Source organism: Ovis aries, chromosome 4 (assembly GCF_016772045.2).
Source record: "Ovis aries strain OAR_USU_Benz2616 breed Rambouillet chromosome 4, ARS-UI_Ramb_v3.0, whole genome shotgun sequence".
NCBI classification, from domain to species: Eukaryota; Metazoa; Chordata; class Mammalia; order Artiodactyla; family Bovidae; genus Ovis; species Ovis aries.
The window spans coordinates 109,203,944-109,218,992 of NC_056057.1; the positions used below are offsets into that span (position 1 = coordinate 109,203,944).

The 15,049-nt window shown below is 40.9% G+C and overlaps 1 protein-coding gene across 6 annotated transcripts in view; it reads right to left on the bottom strand.

The window, feature by feature from the left end:
- Positions 1-15,049, bottom strand: part of TPK1 (thiamin pyrophosphokinase 1) — a 392,694-nt gene that overhangs the window by 332,933 nt on the left and 44,712 nt on the right. Inside the window, exon 1 of one of the 6 annotated variants that reach the window (XM_042248971.1) lies at positions 2,116-2,198. The exons of the other annotated variants lie outside the window; for them this stretch is intronic. The gene's annotated coding sequence lies outside the window, so the exon portion shown is untranslated. Of the gene's footprint in view, positions 1-2,115; positions 2,199-15,049 lie in introns of those variants that run through there. 6 annotated transcript variants of the gene reach the window in all.

Below are 15,049 nucleotides of genomic sequence, written 5' to 3' on the forward strand. Positions count from 1 at the left end.
AGGGGGCTACTGGATAGTAGTAACTTTTATACTCCAAGAAACAGTGAGGTTCACATCCTTTGAGAAATCTTTTTCAACCCAAAGGCAACAAAAACAACATAATTACAGTAAATCTTATACACATGGTATCATTTCATCTGTAAATATTTCAGCATGTATCATCTCTAAAAGATAAGTTCTTTTTAAAAGGCAATACCATAATATAATCAACACATTGAAAAAAGCATTTAAAAAAAACAATTGCTTGGTATCAATTACTCCAAGTGTTCAAATTTCCTCTTGTGTGAAAAAAAAAATTTTTATACTTGGTTCATTCAAATGAGATTCAAACATACTCAGCACATAAGTCTCTTAAATCTCTTTCAATCCAGATTTGCCTTCCATCCACTTCGCTTTAGATGGCCTCCCGCTTCCCTGGTGACTCAGAGGTAAAGCGTCTGTCTGCAATGCAGGAAACTTGGGTTCGATCCCTGAGTCAGGAAGATCCCCTGGAAAAGGAAATAGCAACCCACTCCAGTACTCTTGCCTGGAGGATCCCATGGACAGAGGAGCTTGGTAGTCTATAGTCCATGGGGTCGCAAAGAGCCGGACACAACTGAGCGACTTCACTTCACTTCACCTCACTTCCTCTCCCCTAAAAGTGATGGTGTAGTAGGTAACCGGTCCTTTGGGAAGCAATTAGGTCCTCAAGGTGGAACCGTCATGAACAGGATTAGTGACCTTGTAAAAGAGACCCCAGGGAGCTCCCTTGCCCCCTTCCACCAGTGAACACCCAGTGAGAAGGCACCAGCTATGAACCAGGAAGGCGACCGTGCTGGCACCCTGACCTTGGACTTCTCAGCCTCCGGAACTGTGAGAAATAAATCTCCATCGTTTCTAAATCAGCTAGTGTGCGGTGTTTTCTCACAGTAGCCCGAACAGATTAAGACATCTTTCCTTTCGTTATGATCATGACCTACATCCACTATCTCATCAGCAGTGGAAGTTCTAACTCTGTAACTGCTCTTGACTTCTAGCACTGCTCATTAGGAGCTGATATTCTAATTCTACCGTTACCCGTATTACCTGGAATATTTCTGTCAGAAGAACCTTCCGCATATGACTTATTTGTTTTCCCTGATATTTAGTCTAATGGCAAGATAAACACTTTTTTTCCTTCACCTACTTGCTCCACTAGGTGGATTTTCTTATTTGTTTTGTCTCAGGTTTCATGTGTTTTGGGGGAAGGAGCTGGTTTGGGGAGGGTTTTGGTTTTGGTCACTGCAGTAAGGAGTGACAATCAGACTGATAATAGACTTGCAGCTGGAACACTGGAAGCCAGATGATGGTGGTGGGATACTGTGAAGTATGCATACCTCAACACTCGTCAAAATGGATAGAGGAGGTTCAGTCTAAAGAAAGGATAGTACAGCTAGAACATTCTTAGATCCACTTCACTTCACTAAGAAGCTAATTAACTTTATGCTTTGCGTCAAATATACATGTTAGAAATTTTAAAATAAGAACAAAAAGAATACACATAAGGTATATAATGTCTCAAACAGTAAAGTGGAATACAATTAAATAAGAATTATAGCAAAATACCTAGAAATGATAGGATAGTGAGGAGGTTTAAAAATAACACTTGGCACATATGACACGAAAGAGGAAAAACTGGTAAACTGGCCCTTATCAAAGTTAAGAACTTTTGCTCTGCAAATGACCCTGTTAAGAGAACGAAAAGACAAGCTACAATTAGGAGAAATATTTGAAACCCAGGTACCTCACAAAGAATCTGTATCTAAAATACAGAAAGAACCCTCAGAATTCAACACTACAAAACCAATTAGAAAATGGGCAGAAAAAAAAAAAAAAGAAAACTTGAATAGACATTTCACCAGAGGCTGTACAGACAGCAAATAAGCAAATGAATTCACCATCAGCTATCAGGGATGCAAACTGAAACCACTGTGACTTATCATCATACACCTGTCAGAATACCTAGAATTAAAACTAGTGACAATACAATGTCACTACATGTCCAGGATAGTGCAGAGAAACTGGGATCACTCACAAAATGCCGGTAAGACCAAGCACTCTGGAAGACTACAACAGAAAGAAAAAAAATGCACCTACCATATAATCCAGCAACTGTACTCCTGGGCACTTATCTTAGAGACAGGAAGACTTAACGCTCACACGAAAACCAGTACACGAATGTTTACAGCAGCTTTAATTGCAATAACCCAAAACTGAAAGTAACCCAAATGTCCTTCACGGGAGAAATGATGAAACAAAATGACGAGGCATTTCTACCATGGAACAGTATTCTGCAATAAAAGGGAATGAACCATTGATATAGTCAACTTGAATGGATCTCAAAGGAATCATGCTGAGTGAAAAGAGGCCAACTCAGAAGGTTACACAATGGATGGTTCCGCTTATATAAAACCAAAATAAAATCACAGAGATAGATAGAGAACAGATGAGTAGATGCCAGAAGTTAGGGATGGAGAGGGAGAGAGAAGGGTAGGTGATGCTACAAAGGTTTGGTGCGAGGGAACCTGTGCTGCTGAACAGGCTGCATCTTGAATCTGGTGGCGGTTACAGACACGTACACATGAGTAAAACCGCACAAGTACACACATGTGCACGCACACACACACACACACACACACACAGAGATGAAAGCATGTAAAACTAGCGAAATCTGAATTAGGTTCCATGAAAAGTTCCATCAGTATCCCAGTTTGGGTATTGTTCTAACACGTACCATATAAATGCAGCTGCTACCATTACAGTAAATTGGGTGAAGGGTACCTGGAATCTCCCTGAATAACTTTTTTTTTTTTACAACGTCTTGTAAATCTCTATCTCAAAATTTAAAATGATAAAAACACACATTCACACAAGAACGTTCATACTTAAAAACTCAGAAATGAACCAAATTTAATCAGTGATCATAGTCAAGAAACAAAGTAAAATCTCTAGTTCAAAGAGATTATCAGACTGGATATAAAATTAAAACCCAGCTAAACTATATGCTGTTTACAAGAGAGACATTAAAATATTAAGGACCAAAAGAGCCTTCGAGCACAAAATTAGAAAAATATATATTACATAGAAAGATATTAACCAAAAGATGACAAATGCTATCAGACCTCACAACTAGCTTGTTAACAATATTCATTTCAGGATATATCAATACTTTATCAACTTGGCACCATTCCTAGGGGGGTAAGTATTTAAAAATATATACGTCAATATTGCTGACATCTCCCTAACTTTTCCAATGCCTACCAGGGTTTGGGACCATAGTAAGTACTCAAATACTGTTGACTGATCAACTGAATGGCAAATACTTCTAGAACTTCCAAATAATGTGAACCTCCAAGCAATGGCGGTGATGGGTCAGCTTGATAAAATATTTATTACCAGATCTCGACCAGACCTCACGGAGTACAAGGTATTTAAGTTTGATATCAGCATGCACTTTATCCTCAAAAACATACAAAGAGCAAGAGAATACTTTCTTAACATTTAAACAAAATAATATATTTGACACTCCAAAAAAAACTTTATGTTGAAATCAAAATTTTTACCTAAAACTTGCTACTGCCTTTTTATAGAAGAGTTAATTTTTTCTAGTTAGGTCTATCCAAGAAGCAGTTACATATTATAACATTACTATTCAACTCCAGTTTAACTTTCACTCAATATTCCTAGTAATCATTAAATCAGATAATTAATATTTTACTCATTTATTATTCATTTCCATGAGATATTAAAATGCTACCCTTCCAAATTCTTATTTCAACATTCTATCATATTAAATGATGACACAATATTCAAGATACCATTTTAAAGCAAATTTTGCAGATTACATTCACTTTAGAAATACTGATTTTCTTATAGCAATAAAATTCACTTATAAATAAACACAAAATTTTAGATTCTTGTCAAGAATGGAATTCTAGTCTTTAAAAGGCAGTTGTAAAAAGGATCGCTAAATATTACTGCAAGAAGAACAGTGTCCAAAAATTCTACATGACCAACACAGCAAGAATAAAATTACTAGTTTAAGAAAAGCTCAAAAATTGAAGCCTGCTTGCTGGTAAATGAAATTTCCTGAATTGGCTATATCTTCCTCCACAAAAAGAATTCCTAAACTGATTAAATGTTCTGTACCCTGAGAAACTGTAATTATGTGGTAACTATTGTGAAAATCAATTGGTTAAACTCTGGTAATCAATTGGTGCTCTGGTATCATGGATTTAAAAAGGGGAGGATAGACTAAATTAAATAAATCTAAAATTCTATACCATCTTTACTCCACACCTCAAAAGGAAGAAATCTTGCCTTTGCTTCCTTTCAATCTCCCTAGTACAGGGAGATTCCTGCGTTCCACATACGATCAATAAACGCTTTTTAACTATAAAATAGCTAAGAATCAGGCCCAATGTCCCATGGCTCCAACTACTTTCATAAAAGATTTCCATTAGCTCCCACTTCATGGCCCCATGGTTCACTGAAACTCAATTACAATCAACTATTTTACAAAAAAGGGCAAAAAAAAAAATCTCATTTTAACAAGTAGATCTCTCCTACTCTCAGTAAAATAGAGTATTTTGTGCACCCTGTAAGTTTAATCCTCTGGTACTTTTGAATTTTTTCGAGGGTATTGGCATATCAAATAAATTTTTATGCCAAGTGAACATTCCCAAAATGTCATCTTTGCTCAGAATACCTATAAATTCTCTGAGTTTTTAAAAACTAAGAAATCAGTTTGGAAGAGGTTTCCAGTTTAAGGTAAATATACAGAGATGACAAGCATTTTTTTCCTTATCCCCAAAGGAAGAGCCAGTTCACTGGGTATTTTAATCACAATAGAGAGAATCATATTCACGCTCCAAGTCTACTTTGTTCAGCCAGTTCTTGGTGTTTATCTCATCTGACTGCAGACCCAGGAAGAAGCAGTCAAGTCTCTGTGTCACATGACCGTCTCAAACACAGCCACAAGAGGCCATTGTCAACTCAGAATCCGAACAAAATTCCTGGTCACGGTCACAGCGGGCTGGGTGTGAGCCAGCCTTACTACACAGAAAAAAAAATTTCAATTTGAGTTCTGCATTTTTACACATCACAGATATACAGAAGGGATCTATAGGAAGAAATCAGACCTACAAGAGTCTACCTGCTTTCACCGGGAAACTTCAAAAGCTCATTCTCCTACAATATGGAAGAAGAGAGGTGTGCTTAATGGCTGTTTATAACTGGCATTAGCTGAGCCCTTACTGTTCTAAGTGTTTTGTTTAAAATGCACACAACACTATGGTTAAATGCTCTTTCCATTCCCTGTTTTTAAGGTGGAAAGACTCAAGAGGTTAGTTCATTTGGCCAAAATCCAAGAACTGCCTGGCAGTGGGGAGTCTGTCCCCAGGGTTTCCCATTCTCCAGCAAAGCACTGTATAAATTCTGCACATTTCTGGGCTGAATCGCTGGGAGGACACTGACTGAAAGATCTTTCTTCCAGTTTTATAACAGAAGAGCTACAGAGCCTGGGGGCATTTTAAACACACTTGAATTATACAGGAAGACTAAATTATTTGGAGGCTGTCGGAAGTAACCAACATCAAACCAAATGAAAAAATATTAAAAGTCACTGGTGTGCTTCTCAGGGACAGAGAGATGACCAAACATGAATTAAGTGGGACACAGGTCCACACATGGTCTACACTCTGCCACCCTCTTCAGACAACTCCATTTCTGTCCTCAAACCTCCTTCCTCACTCTCAGTCTCATCTTACAGCCTTGCATTCTTCTTCAGCGATACATTGAATCAGTCATCAAAAAGGCACACAAATGCACGCACTCACTTCCACCATTACATACTCTCTACACCGGGCTCCTTCGCACATAAATCACTGTTTACGCTCCTAAGACCTAACTCCTCCTCCCGTGTCCCAGATCCAGCCCCTCTTATAGTAGATCTCAGCAATCAACCCTATCATTTCTCTGTTCCCTCTTCTCTCCTATAGAACTATTACCTTTTCTTCTGGAACATTCCTACCAGCATATTCAATACTATTAACTATCCATGTTTTAACACACACTCTCTCTCTCTAAGTCTTCCTCAGCCTATCTCCTCATTTCTCTGTTCTATGTTATAGAGAAATAGCCCCCCCCAAAAAAACCTTGAGAATTCTAGTCACATTTTTTTCCTCAATCACTAGAATCCCACTCTCTTTAATTTCACTCCAAGCAGGCTTTCAGTCCCACCCAACGAAAACGCTCACATCACAGTCAGCAACGACTCTTTGTTCAATCTATGGCCTTCAGTCCTCACCCCTGTAACTGTGAGCAGGAGTTCCTTTAGTTGACCACTCCCCCCTCCCTGGAAGCACTCTGATGCATCCCAAACATCCCAACCTCCTACTCCTCCTCCGGCCTCACTGTGAGTCCCTCACACTCTCTTTCCTGGGTCCTCCACTCCTCCCCAGTCTCCTAAAGTCAGAATCCTGGGTTCAGCCCTTGGCCCACTTTCTGTCTCTATCTGCCATTCACTCCAATGATGATCTCATCCAGTAGCATACTTTTACTACCATTCATGGCTGCTGATTTCAAATGTGTCTCTCCAGCCCTAATCTCTTGGCAGAATTCTAAGTTAACAATTCAAAGTAATAAAGGAAGCAATAGAATGGGAAAGAGTAGAGATCTCTTCAAGAAACTTAAGAGATACCACGCAAACACTTCATGCAAAGATGGACACAATAAAGGGCAGAAACAGTATGGACCCAACAGAAGAAGAAGATATTGAGAAGAGGTGACAAGAATACACAAAAGAACGATACAAAAAAGATCTTAATGACCCAGATAACTACAATGATGTGATCATTCACCTAGAGCCAGATATCTTCAGAGTGTGAAGTCAAGTGGGCTTTAGGAAGCATCACTATGAACAAAGCTAGTGGAGATAACGGAATTCCAGCTGAGCTATTTCAAATCCTAAAAGATGATGCTGTGAAACTGCTGCACTCAATATGCCAGTAAATTTGGAAAACTCAGCAGTGGCTACAGGACTGGAAAAGGTCAGTTTTCATTCCAATCCCAAAAAAGGGCAATGCCACAGAATGTTCAAACTACCACATAACTGCAGTCATTTCACATGCTAGCAAGGTCATGCTCAAATTTTTCCAAGCAATAGTATGTGAACCAAGAACTCCCAGATAGTCCAGCTGGATTTAGAAAAGGAAGAAGAACCAGAAACCAAATTGCCAACATCCATTTGGATCACAGAAAAAGCAAGATAATTCCAGGAAAACATCTACTTCTGCTTCATTGACTAAACTAAAGCCTTGGACTGTGTGGATCACAACAAACTGGGAAATTCTTAAAGAGATGGGAATACCAGACCACCTGTGAAACCTACCTCCTGTGAAACCTGTATGCAGGTCAAGAAGCAACTGCTAGAACCAGACATGGAACAATGGACTGGTTCCAAATAGAGAAAGGAGTACGTCAAGGCTGTATATTGTCACCCTGCTTATGTAATTTCTATGCAGAGTACATCATGTGAAATGCCAAGCTGGATGAAGCACAAGCTGGAATCAAGATTGCCAGGAGAAATGTCAATAACCTAAGATATGCAGATGACACCACCCTTAAGGCAGAAAGTGAAGAAGAACTAAAGAACCTCTTGATGAAAGTGAAAGAAGAGAGTGAAAAAGCTGGCTTAAAACTCAACATTCAGAAAACTAAGATCATGGCATCCAGTCCCATCATTTCATGGCAAATAGGTGGAGAAATGACAGAAACAGTGACAGATTTTGGTTTTTCCATTAGTCATGTATGGATGTGAGTCGGACCATAAAGAAGGCTGAGCATCCAAGAATTGATGAGTGGAACTGCGGTATTGGAGAAGACTCTTGAGAGTCCCTTGGACAGCAAGGAGATCCAACCAGCCAATCCTAAAGGAAGTTCAGTTCAGTCGCTCAGCCGTGTCCGACTCTTTGTGACCCCATGAATCGCAGCACGCCAGGCCTCCCTGTCCATCACCATCTCCCGGAGTTCACTTAGACTCACGTCCATCGAGTCAGTGATGCCATCCAGCTATCTCATCCTCAGTCGTCCCTTCTCCTCCTGCCCCAATCCCTCCCAGCATCAGAGTCTTTTCCAATGAGTCAACTCTTCGCATGAGGTGGCCAAAGTACTGGAGTTTCAGCTTTAGCATCATTCCTTCCAAAGAAATCCCAGGGCTGATCTCCTTCAAGCAATCCTGAATACTCACTGGAAGGACTGATGCTGAAGGTCCAATACTTTGGCCACCTAATGTGAAGAACTGACTCACTGGAAAAGACCCTGATGCTGGGAAAGACTCAAGGCAGGAGAAGGGGACGACAGAGGACGAGATGGGTGGATGGCATCACTGACTCAATGGACAGGAGTTTGAGCAAGCTCCAGGAGCTGGCGAAGGACAGGGGAGCCTGGTGTGCTGCAGTCCATGGGGTCACAAAGAGTCAGACACACTGAGAAACTGAACCACCGCCACCACCACCAAAGTTCTGATCTGCTCTTCAAAACTGCTCCTTAATAGCACTCTCTCTGCTCAGGCAAAAAAACCTGACTCACTTCTGATTCCTCTCTTCCTCTGACACTCCCAATCAATCCATCAGCACGTCTACTTATGGCTATTTTCCCAAACAGCACCCAGGAGCCTACATTTCTCCCCTTCTACACTGTCTCTGCCCTGATCCAATCCACTCTAGCCTTTCATCTAGACAACAACATCCTCTTCACTTCTTCCTCTGCCTCCCCCTTTATCTTCTAAATCCATGATGGACAAAGCAGAGTGTTTATGACTGAATCAGATCACGTCAACCTTCTGCTCAAATCCCCTCCTTTCACTCAGTTTCTGCTGCTGAGTCACCTGTCCAACCCGTGTAAAGAGAGGTCTGCCCTTGCCCTCAGCCTCTGGGAGCTAATCTCTAAGCCCTTGCCTTATAAAGCGTGGTAACTGTGCCTCCTCTTGCCTGGGGACCTTGGGTCATGGAAGACAGGAGTGTGATTCAGGGTGGGGGGTTTTGGGTCGGCTTGACCTCTGGAGGGCCATGAGTCTGAGATCAGCCATAGGCCAGTCAACGACGCCTGCATGAGGAGTCCCAGTAAAAACTGTGGACACCAAGTGCTGGCACACCCAGGGCTCGTGTCGCACAAGGCTGCCAAGGACGTCATACGTGGTGCTGAGTGCTCCCCAGGAGTCCACGTCTGGAACTCTCCTGGCCCCGCCCTATGCACCACCTTCCCTGGCTCCTTTCTGTTCACGCATATCCTTTCTCTGTAATAAATCATAACCACGAGCACAACAGCTTTCGAGAGCTCTGTGTGTCCTTCTAGCAAATTCCCAAAGCAGCAGGCAGTCTTGAGGACCCCTGAATTCACAGCTGGTGTGAGACACGAGGGCAGCCACATGGCCTGCACTCTCTAACTCTGTACGACCCTGCCTCCCCGCCCCGACACTTCCGGTCCTGCTAACCCCTCTACTTTTCCCCGTCACATTTACCACCTTGAGACACATTACTATGTTTTCTGGAGTGTAACTGTTTATTTTCCACCAGCGAAACACAAATTCCACAAGTACAAATGTACCTCCAATGTCTGGTCAGAGTACGCATTCAACAGTCAACAGCTGAGTGAACCCTAGCAACTCTGGTCCGGCAACTTGTTTAAGCCAAGGCCAAGGAAAGAATTTTAGCTTGGTTGCTTATAAACAGCTTGGTTACTCATCTTTTTCATCTCTTTTAATATATACATATTTTATTGGAGTACAGTTGACTTACAATGTTTCAGGTGCACAGCAAGGAGTACCAGTTATACAGACACACATTATTTGGGGAATTATTTTCCATTATAGCTTATTACAAGATATTGACTATAGTTCCTTGTGCTATATAGTAATAAAACTTTGTTATATTTTGTTGTTTGCTGCAGATCTATTTTTTTTAATTAGAAATCTAACATTCTATTCATACTAAGTCAAGCAAGCGTCATTTGGAATCAAAGCGTCATTTTTTAGTTAGGCAAAAAAATTCTTCAGTTCAGTTCAGTTCACTCGCTCAGTCGTGTCCGACTCTTTGTGACCCCATGAACTGCAGCACGCCAGGCCTCCCTGTCCATCACCATCTCCCGGAGTTCACTCAGACTCACGTCCATCGAGTCCGTGATGCCACCTAGCCATCTCATCCTCGGTGGTCCCCTTCCCTCGTGCCCTCAATCCCTCCCAGCATCAGAGTCTTTTCCAATGAGTCAACTCTTCACATGAGGTGGCCAAGTACTGGAGCTTCAGCTTTAGCATCATTCCTTCCAAAGAAATCCCAGGGCTGATCTTCAGAATGGACTGGTTGGATCTCCTTGAAGCCCAAGGGACTCTCAAGAGTCTTCTCCAACACCACAGTTCAACAGCATCAATTCTTTGGCGCTCAGCCTTCTTCACAGTCCAACTCTCACATCCATACATGACCACTGGAAAAACCATAGCCTTTACTAGACGGACCTTAGTCGGCAAAGTAATGTCTCTGCTTTTGAGTATACTATCTAGGTTGGTCATCACGTTTCTTCCAAGGAGCAAGCGTCTTTTAATTTCATGGCTGCAGTCACCATCTGCAGTGATTTTGGAGCCCAAAAAATAAAGTCTGACACTATTTCTACTGTTTCCCCATCTAGTTCCCATGAAGTGAAATTCTTGTTTTCTAAAATATGTATATTATACATATTACTTAAATATATGTATAGAAAAGCTTTTCTACTTAAAAAAAAAAAAGAACTAAAAACACTGTAACCAAAAGAAAAACTTTCATTACAGGCTTGTTCCCACCACTAGTTCCTTATCAGGAACAAACTGGTCATCTCCTTTAATGTAAACCCAACCCTACAGACACTGTCATGGTACTCTATAGTATCACTGGTCTGAACTAGTGTAAAGTTATCCAGCAACTGTCCTCCCAACAGGACAAGAACAATGATGGCTGTGCCCAAGATAAAAGCTATTTAATTCACATGCCATTTTATGCATCTTGATGCCAACTACTGCATACCTGAATTAGTACTGTGACCGTAGTACTGCGATTATTCTACCAATATTTCAGACGTCCAATTTGACCATATACTTCTGAAAGCAGAGACTACATCTCACCTGCACTATCTTGTACACAGCACTGTACCTGGCCCATCGTCAGTGGTCAAAACTAGTTGTTAAATTTCGTATCTCCCATGCCTGAAGTCCATGGGGTCGCAAAGAGTTGGGCATGACTGAGCGAGTGAACTGAACTGATGCCTGAAGTAGGTGATGAAGGCTGACACTGGTGAAGACCCTGTAAACTACAGTTCTCATTGTAATGTCTCATCTTCATCTTACTCTCTCTTCAAAATAGCCCTTATTCCTCTTTTGTTGAAATAAAGTAGACATGCATGTTTATAGGTAGAAAAGAGAGGACAGAAGGACAGTCAGATAAAAGTTTTATACAAAGCTCAAGCAGACCTTCATTCACGCTAGGACTCAAAACCTGAATATCTTACAACTATTTAAGCACACTCTGCAGTTCTGTTTACAGTTGCAACTATACACCAGGATGCTGCTGCTGCTGCTGCTGCTGCTAAGTCACTTCAGTCGTGTCCGACTCTGTGCGACCCCATAGATGGCAGCCCACCAGGCTCCCCCATCCCTGGGATTCTCCAGGCAAGAACACTGGAGTGGGTTGCCATTTCCTTCTCCAGTGCATGAAAGTGAAGAGTGAAAGTGAAGTTGCTCAGTCGTGTCCGACTTTTAGTGACCCCATGGACTGCAGCCCTCCAGGCTCCTCCATCCATGAGATTTTCCAGGGAAGAGTACTGGAGTGGGGTGCCGTTGCCAGGATGACTAGGTATTAATGATGCACCAATTCTGCTTTGGGGTGGAGAACAATGCTTCCATCCCATCCTTCTGGCAAATACTCCAGTACCAAACTCTTACAGCAATCCTTGTGCTAATTTGTCACTCTACTTCTCTCTCCTGAATCAGAAGGACCTAGATGACTACTCATTAATGTTACCCTTAAGATTTACACAGTACCTAGAACAAATTAAAGAGGTTTTTTTGTTTTTGTTTTTGTTTTGAAGTACTTGTTTTAACTGAACACTGTATGGAGCAGGGAAAGAAGCAGAAATAAGTATACAGAATTTTACCAACATTCCAGTACCACATCACTCTAGTGTTCTTGCCTGGAAAATCCCCATGGACAGAGGAGCCTGGCAGGTTACAGCGGATGGGGTCACAAAGAGTTGGAACGACTGAGCAACTAACCACACACAGTATCACTAAAAAAGAAAAAAAAATCATTAACATTTTCTTTTAAAGCTACACTAAGATTCCCTGAGCATCAACATCTTCACTAAGTACCTTCAGAAAAAGTAAATAATTTTTAATATTCTGGTAAATATATCAGCTAGTATAGAAATATTAAAAAGTCTCCAAGGATTCTGACCTTCACTGAATGCTGTCCGGATGGAGGTATCCACAGTCTGATCAGGCTAGATATTTTTCTGGTTATTATTCATCAATAATTTAATAGTAAGTCGAGGCAAGTTCAAAAATTAATTAAAGAACACTTAAAAGAAAGGTAAGGTCTTTAAAAGATAGGCAAACTTGATCTAATTTTGAGTAAACATTACTAGGTTGAACAGATCGGTAATGGGTACCTAGAATAATTGATACACTTTAAAATAGGAGCAGTTTGTTCTTCCCTTTAAATTAGAAGGCTGCTCTCAATTATATTTCATGATGCTTTTCCAAATAGCTAATTTTCTGCTGTCAAAACTAAAGCTACCTGCAACTATACAGCCCTAATTTCATCACCTTGTATTTTCCAACAATGGTACCAAATTACTTTCTTGCAGTTAACTTTAGACATACAGTATCCACAAATTCCCTCCCTCTTTAAAATATGCCTGGCTAGACTACAGTTGGCTCTCCACATCTGTAGGTTTTGCATTTGTGGATTCAATTAATTGCAAACCAAAACTATTAGGGAAAAAAATTCCAGAAAGTTCCAAAAGCAAAATTTTAATTTGCCATGTACCAGCAACTCTTTACAAAAGATTATTGAATTTCAACTATTTATGTAAAGTTCACATTGTATTTAGGTATTGCAAGAAATCTAGAGATGATTTAAAGTATATGGAAGGAGGTGCATAGGTTATATGCAAATACTACACCATTTTATATAAGGGACTTGAGGATAAACTGATTTTGGTATCCATTGTAAGTCCTGTAACTGTTTCTTCACAGATATGAAGGGATGAATGTATTAATTTCACATTTATTATAAAAATACTAAACAATACAGAGCTTCAAAAATGTTCAGTTAGCTGCTCAGTCATGTACGACTATTTGTGACCCCATGGACTGCAGCACATCAGGCCTCCGTGTCCATCACCAACCCTGAGAGCTTGCTCAAACTCATGTCCATCAAGTCAGTAATGCCATCCAACCATCTCATCCTCTGTCATCCCCTTCCCTGCCTGCCCTCAATCTTTCCCCACCAGGGTCTTTGCCAATGAGTCTGTGGCCAAAGTATTGGCGCTTTGGCTTCAGCATCAGTCCTTGTAATGAATGTTCAGGACTGCACTGTAATCTGCATATAAGTTAAATAAGCAGAGTGACAATATACAGCCTTGATGTACTCCTTTCCTGATTTGTAACCAGTCTGTTCCATGTCCAGTTTGAACTTTTGCTTCTTGACCTGCATACAGATTTCTCAGGAGGCAGATAGGGTGATCTGGTATTCCCATCTCTTTAAAAATTTTCCACAGTTTGCTGTGATCCACACAGTCAAAGGTTTGGTGTAGTCAATAAAGCAGAAATAGATGTCTTTCTGGAATTCCCTTGCTTTTTGATGATCCAACAGATGTTGGCAATTTGATCTCTGGTTCCTCTGCCTTTTCTAAATCCAGCTTGACAATCTGGGAGTTCTCAGTTCACATACTGTTGAAGCCTGGCTTGGAGAATTTTGAGCATTGCTTTGCTAGCATGTGAGATGAGTGCAATTGTGCGGTAATTTGAGCATTCTTTGGCATTGCCTTTCTTTGGGATTGGAATGAAAACTGACCTTTTCCAGTCCTGTGGCCACTGCTTGAGTTTTCCAAATCGGCTGGCTCATTTAGTGCAGCACTTTAACTGCATCATCTTTTAGGATTTGAAATAGCTCAACTGGAATTCCATCACCTCCACCAGCTTTGTATTCTCCCTTAATTGCAAATTTTCTTAAATATACTGGTGGCTCAGACAGTAAAGAATCTGCCTGCAATGTGGAAGACCTAGGATCAGTCTCTGGGTTGGGAAGAGCCCCTGGAGAAGGGAATGGCTACCCACTCCAGTATTCTTGCCTGGAAAATCCCATGGATAGAAGAGCCTGGTGCGCTACAGTCCAGGTGCGCTACATGGGGTCACAAGAGTCAGACATAACTAAGCAACTAACGTATCTAAGTAAAAGGAGAAAAGAACATATAGCTGTACCAATCTTTCTGATTGTGTTAGGGAGGAAAAAGTTTTCCTACACCCTTAGAGATTATTTTGGTGGTCTAGTAATTAAACTGACAGCAAGACACACTAACCAGGGGAAAACAAATTTAATTACATATGCATGAGATCCCATAAGAGTATGCGATCTAAGGGCAAATAGGGAAGCTGAGGCTTTAACATGCCATTCTGAGCCAAGGAATGGGCTAGGGACCTGGGGCTTCAAGGGAAGGTGGGCAATTCACAGGACAGTAAGAATAGATGTTTGGTATTTAGATGTTTGCTATGCTACACAGTTAGGTCATTCAGATACAGTTATTTCGAGTAACAGTTCTCTTGAGCCAGAATTCCCATCTAAATTCTTTCAGGTAGTTAGGGAGAGGTAGAGTTTTTTTCTTGAGTCTTCTGGGTCTTGATTGCCTTCAGCTCAAAATTATCTGCATGCCAAAATATCCTATTTTGGGGTCATGTATTCTGCTCATTTTCAATTGCAAAATTCAATTTACATTTTTACCTCCAACC